The following is an 18,788-nucleotide window of genomic DNA, read 5'->3' as shown; positions in this document are numbered from 1 at the left end:
GTGGTAAGATTTGACTGTAAAATATGACCCTGAACACTAATGTCACTGTGAGAATGCAGGTTTTCCCACATGGTTTGCCTGCAGCTTAACAACAACAAATAAAGATGCCGTCAATGTATGGAACAAAGTATTACCACAATGCAACACTTCGTTCCATACAGTGATGACTGTGAAATCATGTGCCACAACAGTTTCCATGGTCTGTACCTGCTCTCTCTCTTTTCTCCTTCTCTAAGCTCAAGGCTGCCTCCCGCCTCCTCCTCTCAGCCCCTGTGGCTCACTGCAGAGACAACATGCTGTGCTAATTGAAAGCGACCCTGACTCGTCCTTTTTCAAACGCGCTCCGGCTGATGCCCCGTTGTTTTCCCCTCCGCCGGCGGTTGACAACTGCCCTTTCGACTGTGGTGGTTCTGCGGCGTGAACTCTGGCCCTCGCCATGTCGGCCTCTCTCCCTCTGCAAACACAAGAATGGGTCTGAAGCCGCACAGAGTGGGAATAAACTGCAGACTAGCACATTTTCCTCCTGCTGCATGGCTTCAAAGTGAATTGCTGGCAAGTATCTGTTGAGAATTGTTCCAGAATAAATTGAGGGAGTCCTGTAGAGGTTTTTTTTTAAAAATTGCTTTTCGTTTGGTTGCTTCATGCAAGTAAAACTGATGCATAATATTGTTTACACAATAAAGAGAGGTTTACAATTTGAAATTCAATGAAGATGCAAACAATCCCGAGCCATCCTCCCTCGAACATACTCGGCAAACTCTGAAGGACGAAAGCACAAACGCGACCCTAGTACATGAGCTACAGCTGCAGCACAGAAACATGATTAGATTCTCCTCATACTTAATTCCTTTAACAAAAAGCAGTGATATTCCACTAAAACAAAACGCTTGTACCTGCAGTGTTTCAATAGAGGTGGGCTGCTCTTATCACCCTCACTGAATGGGACCGGGGCCCATAATGTAATAGCCTAGCAGTGTGCTCATAAATCACCTGAGGAGGCTTTATGCCACATGCACTGACACTCCCAATCTGCCAACCTGTGTCTTTATTAAAGAGCACATTATACTGAGAGGCTCCCTTTTCCCCAGTCGTCCTGCTGTAAACACCTCAACTCATATATTTATGCAAACACAAGGATACATATACTTTTCTCTGCAGGCACAAATACATTTCTCCAGGCTTTTGTGAGAGAGAGATTGGCATTGTTTTTACATCTTGTCAGCCTCCCTCTTCGCAATTACAGCAATCGTCTCTATCGCACTGAGTGACGCATCAATTTGGATGTATGAATGCCTACTCATATCTGATTCGCCTTAGTGAATCTCTTCCTTTTTTTTGTATTGGCCCAGCAGTGTACACAACAGAGTGTGATGCTTGTGTGTGTGTGTGTGTGTCCTGCTCTGTTGATATATTGTATTTGATTTTTTCCCCTCTCCGTCCTTCCAGTAACTTTGACGGCTAAATTGAAAAACGTCATGAGCGAATGTCATGTGAGCTGACAAAGAAACAGCAATGACAGAATAATTGGCATTAGATTAGGCCTCATATGTTGACAGAGAGGGGACATTCAGCCCCTTAATTTGTTCAAATCAAGATTTCTTTGTTTGCTAAACGCAGAGGTTGAGCGCCAAATCAGGTGGTAAATTTCAAGGGACCTTGAGGTGCTCTTGAAGATCTCTGGCCTAATTAAAAGTCAAAGTGAAAGTCAATACCTTTTAATAAACTTTTCCTCCATGCTCCATCTGAGAGTGTTAGATGAAGGTGTCAAAAACAACTGGGGAGCAGATTGTCCTGAAGAAGCTGCCCTGCCCTAAATAAAAGACTAGAATCTGATTTGTGTGTCAGGCTTTAGCCAATATTAGATACTACAGAATACTGCAATATTTCCTGCCATATGTGATATTTCTAATAATGTAATTTGTTTCTTGTTTTTTGTTTTTTGCAGTTTTGCACAGTGTGCCCTGCACCTGAGTCCCACCATCATTCCACTGCTTTGCTACCTGCACACTGTACCTTGGCATATGACAAATAAAAAAAGTGCATAAAATATATGACATTACCCCCCCGATAATATTGTGTCTCACGATGTTTGGGCTGGAGTTTATCGACATATTAAACTTTGGATATCGCCCCAGCCAAATGTGTGTTTAAAGACTGGGAAAGTATCACATAGATCACTGCAGTTAATCAGCACCCTGTGGTTGTTTGCCTCCACCAATCAGCCAAGTTCCAGGAAATATGGTCACAATCCCTCCTTCCTGAGCTACAGCATTATGAGGAATTATAAAAGAATTAGTGACCTTGACCTTTGACCACCAAAGTCTAATCAGTTCATCCTTAAATCCAAAATAAACGCTTTCGACAAATTTTAAGAAATTCCCTCAAGGTGTTACTGAGACATCACGCTAACGAGAACGGGACGGACAGACAGCCTGAAAACATGACGCCTCCGGCTCTGGCTGCAACAGTCTGCAGAGAAACTCAGATGATGTATAGGACCTTTCATAACGACTCCATGTCATCTTAAATTCTATTAATCTCTGAAGTTACAAGGTCAATCTTTACATATTTTGCCTCTATTAGAGTTCATTAATGGTTTCAGTGTTACTATCAGTGAATCATTTCTCAGCTCAGCCTGAAGAGGGCTGCTCATCAACGTCTACTAGAGGTTTTTTTTTTTTTTAATGCCCATGGGCAAAAGACTTGACATTCGTTTATGATACACACAACTGAGGAACAAGCCCTCTTGAAGGAATCCAAGATGCTCTCTGAGCTATATGACTATTTGTGCCAACTAAATGTGACTAAAAATTCTGCAGGCTGCCACAATGCTCCAAACCAAAATCATGCAAATCATGAACAGGAAAAACACTAAATCCCCTTCTCCCACTCAGTTCTTGCAAACACACAACGTACCCGTCGGTAAACACCGGCAGCAGAACGCATCCTGCAAAGAAAGCCTTGTGCTGAGAGGCAGAAATGTAAACAGCTGGCAAACTCACAGAATATAAGCTGTTACACTCTGAAAATAAAATGTTCAGGATCGGGATGGAACAAAAGCAAAGAGTCAGGGCTGCTCGTTGGAGGTTTTTCCTTCTCCTGTGTCTCTAATCTGACCAGAGGCAGCAGTCCAAGGCAATCTCTGAGGACCATCCTCACCCACAGAGCTGCTGATGTAAATCTCTCAGGGCCGTGTGCACACTGCGCCTGAAACGTGTCCAATCCTGAAGTTTTTCCTCCTCACCTTACCTGAACCTGATGTTTTCTTATCAATGAGAAATGCAAAGAGCTGCATGGACTTTTTAAACTCAAATTGGATGAGGTGAGAAATGGTACCAAATTGGATCTTGAGGCACACAACGTTACACACAGCACATCTGACTGTTTAAGTTTGAATCTAAGAAAGCTGCCGTGACTATGAATTGTGCCAATTAGCTGAGACAGAGCCAGCGTTGGAATAGAAGACAGTGAGATTCAGTAATAAAGAGAAAGCAAAACAGTCAGCTTGGTTGGTGTCTGAACTTCTGTCTCAATTCAGGCAAAACTCGATGGAAAACCCAGCCACATTAAAAAAAAAAGTCCTGCACACTGTGTAAAGCCAAAGACTTAAATTTATATTCTTTATAAACTGTGGACATGGTTTCTGCTATGCTGACTGTGTAGTTTTCTTTTGCTGACTTTTATTGTTTCTGTTTGTCCTCATCTCCCTCTTGATCTAGATGAGACTACCTGATTAAATAAAGTTATTTAAAATATGACTCCTCCTATTCAGAGGTTCTCTTGCTTGGTAAAAAGTGATTAGCTGGAAACTGATGCACCAACATTGTCTGTTTAATAAAATGTTCTAGCTGCGAGCCGACACACTGCAGGACCTTCCTAAAAACGTATATAGGTGTGCAGAAGGAAAACCTTTGATGCAAGCTGTAATATTGTAATGTGCTTTAAGCAAAACAGATGTGGCATCTTTTGTTATCAGCGTTCTGCTGACGCATGCTCCTTGATACTGCAAGATAATAACTACAGTAGCTCACAAAATCTGATATGAGCCAGATCTGTGGTCGTATGGTGTCATGATGCTGACCACATGAAGGGGAGCGACGTATCTTTCTACCTGAATGGCCTCAATCACACCTGTCCCTGCGTTATACATCATGTCAAAAACTGGTCAGCTGAGGATGAGTGGAGGGAGGGATGGAGGGACGGAGGGAGGGAGGGATAGCAGGGCTCCGGCTGCCACCTTTTTGTATTTGACAATACAGATCAAACAAAGTCTCTCAGCAGTTGTGGCTGAGCTGCTGTTTGTTATCTTGTCTGATGTGTAACGTGCGACACGCAGATGCACGGCGAAGGAGAGCAAGGCAGACAGGTAATCCAGGATTACAGTGCCGACATGTCATTTCCGTGGACGTGTTATTCCTGCTCAGTCGTCTTTTGTGTGAAATGTAGGGTGCAACCCCATCTGTCTGCTCCAAACTCTCCTCTGGCACCCATCAATGGCGCGCCGTGGACCAGCATAGACGACGAGATAATGAGCTCCCGTTGCCTTGTCAACGCTATCCCTTTTCTCGACAGCCACACTCTTAAGCTCCCATTTGCCCATTTCCTGGTGTGCAGAGCTCTTCAGTAAACAAGGCATCTAGACGGTAGATGAAATTTCATATTGTTTTAAAATCCCTCTAAAAGGCAACCGCAGATGGACAATCCAGCCACAAGTAGTCTGCTGTTTGCTGGAGGGAGGAGGAATTTATCTGCTCATGAGAAATTTTTACACCAAGACAGTAAAAACATACATTTTTCAAAGTTAATGAAGGTAGAGGTCAAAGTTCACATAAAATCTGAATGCAAGAGGCTCGTAATAACTCCAGCATCAAATAGACATGGTACTTGACCTGCACTTGGCCCGAGTGACTCACTGAAGCTATTTAAAGCTAGAAACGGTTCAAATAAAATTAAAGTTCACCACTATGTTTTTAAATGTTTTTAACTTTGATTGCTTATTGCCGAAATTGCCTTGAAATGAGCCTTCAGGTGGGCAGCTGCTTGGAAATTACAATCACAAACGACCCAGTGGGACTGCTGCTGTGTTTTAATGCATTTTAAATTTATCTTTTTTTTCTATTTCATATAATGGTTCAATTCTACTCCAGTCTACCCCAAAATGAGCTCAGGGTCTGCAGGCAAATTAAGCTGGGAGCCCTGGTTATTTGTATACAATAGATCAATTCAATTCAATTTCATTTTATTTGTGTAACGCAAAATCATAACATACATTAACTCAGGGCACTTCACAGGATAAGATCAAGACCTTACAATATTATACAGAGAGAAACAGTTCAGTGTTGGGACTAATGGCTGCATAAAACTGATCTAGTTTTTTTGTTATACCACATGGTCTGGGTACAGCCATAATTTGCCAACTTCAAAGAAAATATTTACGTTTTTCTTAATGCCATGTGCTTGATGTTTAACATGAAGAAGATCGTTATCTGGTAATTAGATGTTAATTTGTCTAGATCTTCTTCAAGAGAGAAATGTGAGATGAAAGTTTCTTTTATCATTTTATTCTAACAAACTGTGAAAAATAAAAACAGCTACTTTTGAGTAACTACCGAATATTTACCACAGTGTGCTCGTTTGTGTATTTGTATAGTATTTTCTTCTTTATTGTGTTGTATTTTGTCTTTACTGGGCAACAACTGTCACAAACTGTTCATTTTTTCTACTTCATTGGTGTTTTCATGTGCATGTGCAGCACCTCTCTGAAAGGTATGGGAGTAATAAAGAAGTCCAGGTGGTTCATTTGAGACCCTGATTTAAAAACTGTTACCTTGAGAAGCTTCAGTCACATTTCCCTCTGTGTTTATGGTAGTTTTCACTTTGTAACTGAGGCCATTTCATCATCGTCTATAATGAGAGTTAAAAGCCTACAGAGTCAGGTAATGTTAAAGTGCTTATAAGCTCATGCAGAGCTGCAGACAAAGTGCACCACAACAGAAGACTGGAAGACAGAAATGATAAATAATTACTTACTCTGTGCTCCTTCTCAGCGCTCTACGCTCATGTCAAGTCACAAGTGGAAGCTAAAAAGTGAGGTTTTATTCCAGAGGTGTCTCCACATGTTGCAGTTTTCTCTGTTTTTTTAGTTTAAAGTTCCTCTCTCTCCCACTCATCCACTGAAGTGGCTGGTTTAAAGAAGAGCCAGGCCACATTCCTCATGTTCCATCTGCATTTGCATCATGACATTTCCTGCAGAGTGGCATTCTCTCCCCTACCTGTGTGTCACTGGAGTGTCTAACACCACAGTGTGAAATTCCACAACAGACACACACTCACGCACTGTCTGCCCCGTCTGATGAGGCAACTGTTTTCAACTCAGACATCAGACACTTCAGGATGTGTTTTGTTTACCCGCTCACTATAATCAAACTCTGACGCCAATTTCCTGGTCGTCGTCTCTTATAGCTGAACATTTCACCTGTCTATTCTCTGTCCAGACTGCCATCTCCTTAACAAGCATTTATGAGCCCAACTTAATCTTTAAACAATCATTGCCAGCGTTATTCGAAGCAACTGCTTTGTTAATGAAATGTACATTTAACAGTCAGGCTCCTCTCAGTTTTTATCCTGCAGCCGTCCTCAGTAAATGTCATTTTTGAAGACAAGCTGCAAAATCAGACATGATTTCCAAGACACCCCTGTAAACATCCGTTGGTAAACTGAGTGTTAATTTACAGTAACTGCACAAGAAGAGCTCTGGCACAGCGTTAAGAGAAGCTAATGCCACCAGCCCCCCCTCCTTCCCTCCCCACTGACTCTTTATTTCTGTTTGAACGATATTTCCTTTGCAAAAGCAGCTGCTAAAACAAAGAGACAAATAGAATAGCACAGCACTTGCTGATGTCTAAAAAAATGTCATTTCCTTCTGTCTGGAGCTCGTACTCTGACCTCTAACCTGGTTCTGCAAGAGAAGCTGGTTTTTCATTGGTCCATGCAGCGAGAACCAGATTCTAAATCCAACTTACTCCCACTGGCATGTGACCAGGAAAAGAAGATATAAAGGAGGAATATTACACTGCAACAACTTTGGCTTCACAGAGGCTTTAATTCAGCACATGTGCAGAAGAGGAGCTTTGTTCCAAAAACTCTGCTTCACTTTGTCCAAACTCCGCCTGAATCGTGACATCAGTGTTGACAAACTCCAAACACTGGGTGGTAAATAATTCAAAGAACTTGTTTTCAACTCCCACGGAGCATTTGCCAAATGCATGAGTCATGACCGTTAAATGAAAAGATGGGCCCGACCCTTCCATGTTTGGAGGCTTTTGTTCATTAAGGACCAGGGCTCGGCCCTGTGTCAGCAGGCTGGCTGCTTGCGGCGAAGGCCAGAAGGGACGTGAGGTGGTGCTAACACCCACCGCCATGTCGTGGCCTGGCACAGTCATGTGCTTTGGAAGTGGGAGCTCATGGAAATCAGTGGGGCTTGGACCGGCTTCACTCCTGCCTCGGCCTGCTAATGGCTTTCCAAGTTTGGGGCTGCCATTTGTCAGCTTGACTGATGTCTGCGCCACAAGGTTCAATCTCTTTCCGTCATCCATCTCTTCAACATCAGAGGAAGAAGTACAGTGCTCAGGCATGTTGGAGCCAGAGTGGCATGGATGTGCTCCTGGAATCAAACTTGGGCGGGAAGTGTACCGAGCATTGTGAGGATGAAGGGATACATTTATTGCAGGACTGAAGTGAAAAAGATAAAGACAAAACTTGGCATTCTCATTTTGTTCATAATCGAAGAGACACAGCCAAAAACCGCAGAAAGCAAGACGGGCTGTTGTGATAGGCCACTTTTATTCCTGGAACATTTTTAGTGGTCTATGAAAGACCAGGGGTCCGTCTCTCCTCTCTCACTACATTAAGTGATTCTCACTGAAGCCTTGCAAACAGGAAACATTAAGTCTCTCGAGGAAAGAAAGAGCGTAAGAGATTTTGCCTACACAAGAGACAGAACAGAGAGAGTGAATGAGGTGTGGTAAGTGAATATAAAGCAGAGGGAAAAAAAGTGGAGATGGGAAAAAAGGAATAAAACATAGTTAGGGAGCAACAGTGTGAGGAGAGCAGCTGAAAGAGGTTGCAGGGCCCCAGGTGAGCCCTGTGGTGGGTCATTTCACAGCCCTGTAGGCTGAGTAGCACTGACAGGTCAGCTGGAAGACTCACTGCCAAGAGAAACCCTCACCGGAAAGCCTCAACACACGCTCTCAACACATACACACACACATCAAAACAGTACATGCAAACACACACCCTCGCCTGCCTCCACCGCAAAATAATTTCCTTTTCAATCTGCCACACAATAACCGAGCCGCTGTTTATTGACCTTTACCACAGCGTTTTTCAACAGGCAATCGCTTCCTTGGCTCAAAGCGCAGGAATATAGCTCTGACTGCTCAACTTGGGGCTGGAAGTGCACCACCGTGCAGCTGGCGTTCATGCATTCACGGCTCGGGATCCACATCAGGAATGTGTGGCGGCGAGCGCCTGGGGGAGGGAGCGCCTCCCTGACAGCTATGATGATTGGATCATCAAAAAAGACAACTTGATGTTATAACCGTCATTAGTGCAGTAACAAATCAATTAAAGGGAATCACAGCAGTAAAGACCTGTGTACACACGATAGCTGAGAGGCGTGTGGCTACACAGTCGGCATTCACAACGTAACATTTGACGGTCACAGTCTCAGTTCAGACTGGAACCTGGCGGCTGCTGTCGCAGCTTCACAGCCGGAAACGTGTTGACTTTGTTCTCTCTGTATTAGAAGACAATGCTTTTAAGTAAAGGACTTGTCAATGAAAGGATACGAGGGAAGCAGGTCACACTGCCCCTGCTTCACCGATATTCTTTTAGAAGGCTGTTACTGCTCTGTTGCTCCTTCTGTTCCATCACACCTAATATACAAGCTTTGTCCCAAGATGCTTAGTGTGTGTCCCCAGAGCCTATTAGACTTTGTTTCTTTTATAGGTTTTAAACACTTACAGTTTTTACCCCATGTGATAATTGTAAATTGCAAGTCACAAATGTTTTCATCGGCGTCAAGTCTCAGGAAATACCTGACCTTCGTCTGAAGTACTTTACACAGTTCTTACAGCAATTATCTTCAATAGAAATTCTCCATCCATTTTCTTAACACACCTGCATCTAAGACATCTGGATGTGCGAATATCTTTATCAAGAAAACTGATCATTTGTTATCCTGTCATTGTATTTCATGCTAGATTCCCCCTCTCTGGTTAAACCATGTTATATAGTTACACAGTCTTGGATGAGTTGGTAGTATCCATCATGAGTCCCAGCATTTCAAAAATGTATCGTTTCATCTGACCAACAATACAAATGTTCAAACTCCACAAAAGATCAAACTTTAGAATCTGGAATCTATTCTGGATTTTTGACTGAAACAAACTAAAATTGTTGAGAAATCAATTTTGAGATGAATCAAAGTTGTGTTTTGGCCAGATCTCATGAAAAAGCAACACCTTCACCTCAAGAGATTTTCCTGGTAAAGTCAAGGATAAGTGAAAACAAATTTAAAATTCCACCATCTCAAGCAAACTGGCACAGGGAGCAATTTTACCATTGAATGGTTTAATTCTCTGGAGACTTCATTATTTGTTTATTTGTCGTTTGTTTCCAGGAGATTTGGATGCTCTCCATCCTTCTCGGGAATGAGAATTAGAGGTGGCGAGGCAGCCTCGGTGGATTCGTCGAGGTGGCAACCTTCCGCTGCCAAGCGAACGCTGGTGACAGCGCGAGTCCTATTTGGCTGACGAGCAGCGGGGAAGCAGGTGGGCAGGCTGAGGCTTATCTGCCAAAACAGCCGGGGTGACACCACACCTCCTGCCGCAAGGACTGCTACGACTCAACGACCACACACTGAGAGAATGAGAGGGTAGCAACAGGAAGGGAGATATAAGAGAACACAGAGGCAGAGATATGGTGGGTTCTGGGAACAGATCAGCAGCACACAAAAAAAGCAGGAGAATCATTAGATCCCCGGAGCTATAAGAAGTTTCTGTGTTCAGAGAAAGCGAGAGAATACGGGTGCAGGTAAAATATGAGTACTGGTGTGTTTTAGTAAAATATTATCAGAGTTCAGGTAATTTTGTGCAACGATAATGGCTTCACTAGGGTTTGCTATCAATTCGACAATGGCTCCGAAATCATTCCTGATAAGCTTTTAAAATCACTTCAACAGTGGGGACTGCTATTTGTGATTTAAGGAAGACATTTCATTGAGCTAGAAATCTCAAAAGAGCTCAGAAAATCCTGTCATGTAACTCTGACAGCGCCTGAAAGACCCGAACAAGACAATGTTTAAAAGATATTTTGATATTTCTATTAACAAATCCCAGATGATACTGGTCCTTTTATCACTTTGTTGATATCGAGCCCAGTTCTAGTTTGGAGGAGGCAGGAACAAAGGAGAGATGGAAAGCAGGAGGAAACAAAAGAACAAATGAAAAAAAAAATCCCTCACAGTCACCTTCTTCTTTCTCCACTGTCAGCTGAAAATGACATGAGCCTCGTTCACCTGGGTTTACCCCATTAACCCCCTCTGCTGCAACACATCATCACTCCACCGGGGGCACTGCATCGTGCCCAAAACCATCTCCAGGGCGTCTGAAGTGTTGAGCTCCAGGCTCAGTGACAAGGAGCTCTGCTGGGTTTATGTAAGGAGGTGTGAATGTGAGATCCCAGGTGCCAGTTTAATTGAGACCTTGATATCGCTGTTTGAGTGAAAAGAGAAGATTGTAGGGAGGATATGGCCAACGTTACACCTGTGTGAGAACAGCTGATTACACAGTGGGAAGTCTCTGAATGAAGCCTAAAACAAGGACTTTATCTGCTGTATGTTTCATTAACGTCACATTTCTTACAGCTCAGGGAAACACAGCATTATCCAAACAGAGAGAGGGATCTGTCTCCAGGTCTGTCTGCTGGATATAAACAAAGGCTCTTCTTTCTGCAGTGTTACAACATTACACCCCCCCCCCCCTTCCTTCTGATTGATGAAAGTGCCATGTCTGCAAGCCCTTCTTTTACATAGTGGAGAGCCTCCCCTGCAGCCCGCCATTCATCATCTGAGAGTGGGACGACCACATTCATCTTAATGCATTACAGACCCAAACTGGTCCGAGGTCACACGCTGCTGCCATGAATCCCTATGTCTGATTCTAAGAGGGGAGGAGAGATAAGACCGCCGGGGACTTTTCTTTAGGGGGGGGTGGAGAGATATGAGCTGAGCAATACTGTCAGTTTAATGTTCCTATCACCTCACTAACAACATCTGTGTTGGGACAGGCCATCGATTGCCTGCACTCAGAGAGTGGAATGTTTTACCAATGTTAAAGGGTAAATCCTCCCTAAAACACTGCAACATGGTGCTGAAGAGTCCACTTTGTTGTAAGATGGTGTTCAAGCATTAAAGGGGAATTACATCAATTTTACACACCATAGTCAGCCTTTTAGTCGTGAGGAGTATGACATAGCAGGAGCTTTGTCTGATAATGACCCTGATGACTTATGGTAATGTCATTAGAGTTATCTCGTGCTTGGAGGCTGCAACTTCTAAAGGTCCAAAGTGACATGTCTATGTGTTTTTGTTTATAAGGCAGGTCTAGGTTGTATATTAATACTGTGAAAGTATCAAAGCCTCAGTCCACAGAGAAATGCACACAGCCTGTATTCAGAAACTGAGTCTTAAAACAAGATGACTTCTGTAACTTTGTGATGTCACAACAAAACAGTCACAGGAAATGTTTTCAGGGGTAGAGGATCCAGAGGTTGTGGAGCGTTACCAGAACTGGAAACACAAAGCCAGGGTCTCTCAGTTTCTGCTGCTTTGATTTTGATAAGTCTTGTTTTAAATGTACCCCTCGTTCAGTGGAATCACTGGAACAACCCTCTAATGTTCCAGCAGATGAATGAGCATCATGGCATCATGCACACTGCTTCAGACCAGAGAACAGAGGGGGAACTCTGAACAAGCACACATTTTTGTCCATTTTCTTTTGCTGCCGCTGGAGTTTGACCATGTCAGAGCTGTGCTGCTGGATGCAGAGCGGACCGCTGCGTGACTCTGGTGACAGCTGTGCAGGATCAGTGGCAGCCGCTGCGGTTGCCTTCACACATCACACACCAGTCTGACAGTGCCTTGAGACAAAGTTCTCACACAGCAATTTAAATGCACAATAATGCAACTCCACCACAAGAACACTGGAGTCAGGTGCACAGCCATGATTGTATCTGGTTCACAAATAAGCCTTTAAACTAGTTATATTTAACTAGTGGTGCACCAATCACCAGCACAAATTCCTTGTATGTGGAAACATGCTTGGCAATAAAACCAATTCTGATTCTGATTCTGATTTACTGACCATGACTGGAAGCACCTTGATTGGAATCAATTTATGCCAATTCTCTGTGATTCAGGGTTGTGATTTACTCTTGCTGCAACAACCACAAAGTGATGACATCTGAAAGTGAGAGAAGATTTGAGTGTAGATCTTTCCTTTGACACAAACTGTACATGCACGCTTCATCCACCGTAGCCTACTAACTACATGAGTCTGGCTGCTACTTTATGATCCTTTTCTTGGCTTCAACTGCTGCACCCAAACCTGTCAGGAGGAAGATTAAAAGCGTGGGGAGGGAGGGAGTTCAAAGCCTTAAAGAAACACGGTGGAAGCAGATGAGTAGAGAGTAAAAAGTCAAAGTATGTGAAATGGCTAAAGGTCACAATATCACGCTCTGAAAAACAAACGATTGTTCCTTCCTGCTTTAAGGACTTTGAATTCAAAGCTTCTAATCCAAACCTATGCAAAGTTTAATGGTCTATGGAAATTTAAAAACATGTGCTTGATGAAAAAATGTCTTGCAGGTTTGTACAAAGTAAAGAGTGTGCAGAGCAGCGAGCTCAGTGGTTTTAAGACAGATCTGAAGCCTACACAATCCTCATAAACACACAAGATGTCAAGATGTTCAAGATGTGGTGAATCAAACACAAACTGCTGCTACGAGAAGCACACTCATCCTAACAGAGTGCACAGGAAAGGAAAATTACCATGATGAGTATAATCAAATTGACTAAGGGGCTGTCCGTAGGATGCTACACAGTGTGACAGCCCCTGCTACCTCTGGCACTGAATTACAAGGACACTAAAGCAAAGTGTTTGCCTCAGCAAGTGAGCAAATACTTCTTTATTTTCTTGCTTTGCCTTGCTCTTCTTGGCACTGGAGGGGGGTGGGGGGTGGTAATTGGCATGCAAGCTTCAACGGGGCAGTTAGACGAGCCAGGTCCCGAGCTCGGCCGCACAGCACAACGGCTCTGCTGTGCCCACAAAATGAGTTTAAAGCTGTGATTCAGCAACAGGGCGAGACCTGTACAGCACCACTGATTCCATCCATCACTGCAAATCCATTTCTCTGGCAGAACAACTGAGCCACACCATCACACTCCCCCCAACACATCACCACCTCCCACACACAGAACAGCACAGCAGCAGGTAGAGAGACATTCAAAAGACAGGGGGTTCTGCTGGTACAGGTTTTCAATAATGATGCAGATGTTTCTGGGCTGAAGCCGCTCTTGTTCGGGAATTGTAGGGATTTTTCACTGTCACCACCTGTGTGCCAAAAGACAGCTGCAATAAAACTGAGATTAACTGATTTGTCTGTTCAGAAATCAGGAATATAACAACTAAAACTATGTAAACATCTCCACTGCCAGGATGAATCTTCCATCATATCAACAGTGGCTCAGGTCAAAGTCTTCACTCCTATTCTAGTGGTTTAGAGTGAGAGTGGAGGTCAGGACTGACTAGACACCATTCAACCGTGTGAATGACTCAAAGCTGATGTGGGAGGAAGACAATGGCTGGGATTCAGCTGAGGAAGGTGGGGGTGCCAGCTGATCGACTCTTCTCATTAACTTTACCCAGGCCCGGGGAGAGATAGAGGAGGAGGAGGACGGAGGGAGGGAGGACTGGTTTAATGAAGACCCCTGCAGAGAGGGTTCGTCTCGCCTACTGTGTGGCCCTGTGAATAAGCCTGGCAGACAGATGGGCCCAGGAATTGATCAGTGGAGACAGTCTGTGGAGACCTGCACAGACTCAGAGGCTGTGTTTTAGTTGAGGTGGGGTACACAATCAAGAATATCAAAGTCGATGAAATGTCACTGGAATGTCCTACCAGTGGGAGAAAAATCCACTGGTATACAATCTAAATTGGAGTTTCATTTGTAATGACAGCACAGGAGCGGCACCAAACTTATTTATCAGAGTGGCACGTCAGCCTGGACTGCTGAATCAGTCCTTGAAAGATCTGCCCGGGTCTGCAGCCGCAGACATCTAGAAATAGAGGCTATTTGGCCCCTTGCCTCTGTGTTGTCCTTCTGAGAGCTGTCCCCCTTTCAGCCCGGGCTCTGCGTGGCATCTATCTTTCATACGAGTGACAACGCCTCACAACCCCGTGCTGCCACTCTCATTTTCATCGTCTATTGTTCCAGGCTCAGAGAATCAGCCCGGCACAGCGAGCCCTGCAATTCTGTCATCTCCAAAAGCTCAATACTTGCCTGCACTGCTGATAAGCAGCCAAACACTGAGGTGATGAATAAATCACAATACAGCACATACACACTGACTGACACAAGGAGGAGGCCTATTTATTTGGTGCATTTTGGGTTATTTTGGAGAATTCTGAATCCAATCTGGCGTCGAGCTTCATGCTGTATTGTTTGGTTGAGGTTCAAAGATCACCGCCGGCAGTAACCACGTGCGTATCATTTTTTTCCTAAGAGCTAACCACATAGAAATGTGCTGAACAAAGCTAAATATTACAGTCTAATGTCATAATTTTTTTAAAATCAATCTGGTTTACGATGAGGAAGATGTCCTAGTTTATAATGAAAAGAAGTCATTTTCATATCTAGCCTGCAACAAATTTATGGGCTGTAATCAGCAGATTTTAGACACATGAACCAAATCCAGTGTTATTTTATTTTCTCAGAGGAGATTAACAGCGAGAACAAGTGAACCTCCTCCTGGGCCCTGAACAGGAATTCTAAAGCTTTAATTTCCATTCTTCTCTCCCTCCCTGCTGCCTTCCCACTTTTCTTATCATGCTGGGTTTTTTTTCCATGTATCAAGTAGGGTTCTCCGAATGCTCTCAATCTTTCCTAAAAAAAGACAGTCGAGGCATTATTTTAGGCTAAAGTTATAACTCAAGAGAGTAGCACATGTACCAGCAAGGAACAATAATGTACTCAAGCAAACTCACACTCTATTTCCTCCTGGTTGTCTGTAATTTTCTGCCACGTGTTTTTTTTTCCCCCTTCAGATCTTGTATTTCTGAACTCCGTGTTAAAAGGTCTTTCTGATGTGCCTCTAAAATTAGCTTTGTGGTAATGCTGTTTGGGTCAAATAGCAAATAGCTGTGATTAAGTAATTAAATACCAGACTCCCTTCAAATAGTGAATCACTTCACCACAAACATCATCTATATCAGTGGTCAGCAACAAAAGATCTCTGTCAACATTACTTTGATTTTTTTTATCAATCTTACAAGATCAGACTGACAGTCTCACATTTAGTTAAACTGTTCAAATAGAGAATCTACCCTCATCTGAAGATACTTATTATACTTTTCTCCATGTTGAGTGAACACTAAATAGATCTCTGCCATGGCAACAACAGCTACCCACAGAATCACTTCCTCTTTAATGATTGCCTACAAAATAAAAGTGCAAGAAAGCTTTTTATTTTTTGCAGCCATGCTTCATTTCAAGCTATTGTGAGTCTTTAAATTGAAAAATTCTGACAGGAAGTTTCAAAGGTTCTGTTTCTTGGTTAACAGACAAAATAACACCAGCTCAGTAAATCAGTCAAACGTGTAATATGTGACTGTGGCCACAGCTTCACATGTGAAGAGTAACAAAGCAAATTCCAGCTGCATTTTTAACAATCAAAAAAAAACTGACCTGAGGCCAAACTTACTTGCCTCTGATCTATATGGTCGTATATGAGAGGGGTACTCAGGTACACTGGGTTGATGCAGCTTGAAATAAATAATTACAACTGATTAATTAGCATGGGCTGCAATGATAATCGATATTAAAGAACAACCCCCAGAGATGTCACAAAATTCAGAGAGAGGTTTTCATCTTTCTGTTAAAATGGAAATTGTCGTCCATCCCTTGCATTGCTGCACTCAGATAAGGTTGTGTGCCTGTGACAAATTTCTTTGACATGTGTCAAAGGACTGTAACTGACCTGGCGAAGAAAGTGCAGCGAGTTCGACAGCTCCTTGTAGTTGGATCTGTGGGTGCCCGGGGGCTCCGACACTTCCAACAATTCAGGCCTTACACCGTCACCATAGTTACCACTGCCTGACACCTCTGGCAATGGCAAATAGAGTGACCACAGTGGAACATTTGAGACGACACTGGCGCAGGCTGTGTGGATCGTCACACAATAAAGACCTCAGGGAATGAGGGAACAGTCACCGGGAGCCAGTTACATTTAGAGGAAGTGAAGAACTTCGTGGACAAACACGGCCGAGGGTGAAAAGGGGGACAGCGCTGGCAGGGCGTCCATCTCCAGCTGGCGTATAGTGGAATGTTAATTAGGACTGCAAAGACAAGACACCTCCCTCTTAAATGTCACGTCCTCGTGAGGAGAGCGCGGAGCGACGATGGGTTTTGTTGACTTCTGTCAGGTGGTTGTGGTTTGTTTGCCTTTCCAGTGGCAATTTCTTTTCTGTTCTCTTTACCCCGAGCGTTTTCTCTTAACATTCTCCTGCTCCTTCTGTTATGCTGTTTACTCTGTGATGAATGGCTCTATTTCAAGTTGAGCATTTTTTTCTTTTAGCTGGAATAGATTACAATCTGTGCAATTGTGCGGAAACAAGATTGATCTTGCTAAAAGAAAAAAAAAAAAAAAAAAACGGGGAGTGGGCAGCAGAGGAAGGAAAATATTGACTGGAACTGCACTTCACTCTAATGTAGAAATTTCCAGACCCTTTTTCTCTGATGGAGGCTTTTTAGGCAGGTACAGCTCTTGCAGAAACAGGTCCTGATAAGAGGCCAAGAGAGGAGTGTAAACAAATTTTTGCGGTGGTTTGTAATGAGACATGACAGGGTGAGAATACCGTGGCCTTTTAAATGGCAGGCCTCGTTATCAGCCTGGTTTCATAGCCTCACAGGGGCAGAGATTCAGATAATGGGGCACCAGTAATGAAGGCTTGGACAGGAGACCTGCTGAAGCTTAATATGAGAGGTTGTTCAAACAATGACTTTAAGAGCCAGCGAGATTGTACACAGTGTGTGCGGTTTTGCCACCTACATGAGGCACAAAGAAGTTCCATTGTGAGCAGTCCTCCTCTTAAGTCAGGTTACAGGCTCCGCTTCTTACAGCCTTACTATTTTTCATGATTTATTGTTAATATAGTGTCTAAAGGATGGCCTGGGGTTCCCACTGAATATTAAGCAATACCTAAAATTACTTGAAATAATAATTGCTTCCCTCACAATTCAACCAAAATTAATCACACAGGGCAAGTGGATTGGAAAATGAATCCCCTCCCGCTAAGGTGAGAGGCCTGTGATTTTCAACAGGGATCTAGGGCGGGTTTGGTCATGACAGTTAATGTGAAAACTAAATAAGTAAAGTTTTTTAATAATCATTAATCGGGGGAGGGGGCATTCCAGGAGTGAAAAAATGAGTTTAGGTGCAAGTCTTTAATTGCATGACTTCCTTAAATGAGGGTATTGGGGGAAGTTGGAGGAGTAGCAGTGGGCGTTGCAGTGCAATAACTCACAAGCCTTCAGGTTGCCTCTCCTCCCTCTTGCAGGAGTGAAAGAGAAATGATTTTACATTCTCCAGCTGGATGCCAGGGGAGAGTGAAAGGAGAGGGGAATGAGTCTTATGGAGCAGTGAAGAAAGAAGAAAAAAAAACCTGTCCAAGGTCTAGGGAATTGAATGGTTTACACGCTGGCTGCCAGCTTACATTTCGTCTTAGTGTCACAATTTGTTTAGGAGCATCACGGATGCTCTAAAAAGAGCGGGCTCCCTCCCAAAGCCTCCCCGGCAGCTGAAGAGTTGCTCAACGTCACTCATGATCATTCAGCCACCAGAGAGAGGAGAGAGAGGGAGTAAACAAGAGAGAGAGAAAAAAAGAGAGTAAAAAAAGGGCAAAATGAATGAAAGCAAGAGACAGTGACAGAGTGACAAAGAGGAGGTTGGCTGACGGTGCAATAACAAAAAAAGAAGGAAGAAATAGCCATGGGAGTAAAAAGTAAAAAGAGAGAGAAAGTGAAAAATACTCAGGCATGCTAATCCTTGTCTCCTCTGGTGCTCAGACTAATGTGAGAAAAGGCTACTGAGCTGCAGAGCTGGGAACCATCAGGGGATTGGACCATAAACAACAACAGCCCTTCCTGAAGTCTACCAGTTTATGGACATCTTAACAGCAGTGCCCTGTTCCGCTGCCATGTTCAGAGTTGGAACAAAGAATGAAAACACAAAAAAAAAGCTGGTTTCTGTCAAACTGATGCCGTCTACAGGATACATGCCTACTCACATCTTTCTTGCACTGGTAACAAGGAGCGTGGGAACGGCTTCCAGAGCGCCGAGCGGAGGCGGGAGACTGACCCTGACTTATCGACCAGCGCTCACAACGCACATCTCTGTGCCTGATGTGGCAACCTGCCAAATACACAGTCTGTTTAAAAATGGAACCTATTG

General features: G+C 43.5%; 1 protein-coding gene across 12 annotated transcripts in view; it reads right to left on the bottom strand.

Annotated features, from left to right (window-relative positions):
* Positions 1-18,788, bottom strand: part of sema6cb (semaphorin 6Cb) — a 350,862-nt gene that overhangs the window by 99,818 nt on the left and 232,256 nt on the right. The window contains exon 1 of one of the 12 annotated variants that reach the window (XM_071468732.1): positions 6,031-6,203. The exons of the other annotated variants lie outside the window; for them this stretch is intronic. The gene's annotated coding sequence lies outside the window, so the exon portion shown is untranslated. Of the gene's footprint in view, positions 1-6,030; positions 6,204-18,788 lie in introns of those variants that run through there. 12 annotated transcript variants of the gene reach the window in all.

Source organism: Trachinotus anak, unplaced genomic scaffold (assembly GCF_046630095.1).
Source record: "Trachinotus anak isolate AG129_WGS33_773 ecotype Australia unplaced genomic scaffold, CSIRO_AGI_Tana_v1 ptg000032l, whole genome shotgun sequence".
Classification (NCBI taxonomy): domain Eukaryota; kingdom Metazoa; phylum Chordata; class Actinopteri; order Carangiformes; family Carangidae; genus Trachinotus; species Trachinotus anak.
The sequence above is the reverse complement of the archived record's forward strand: the minus strand, read 5'-3'. Positions and strand labels throughout refer to the sequence as shown.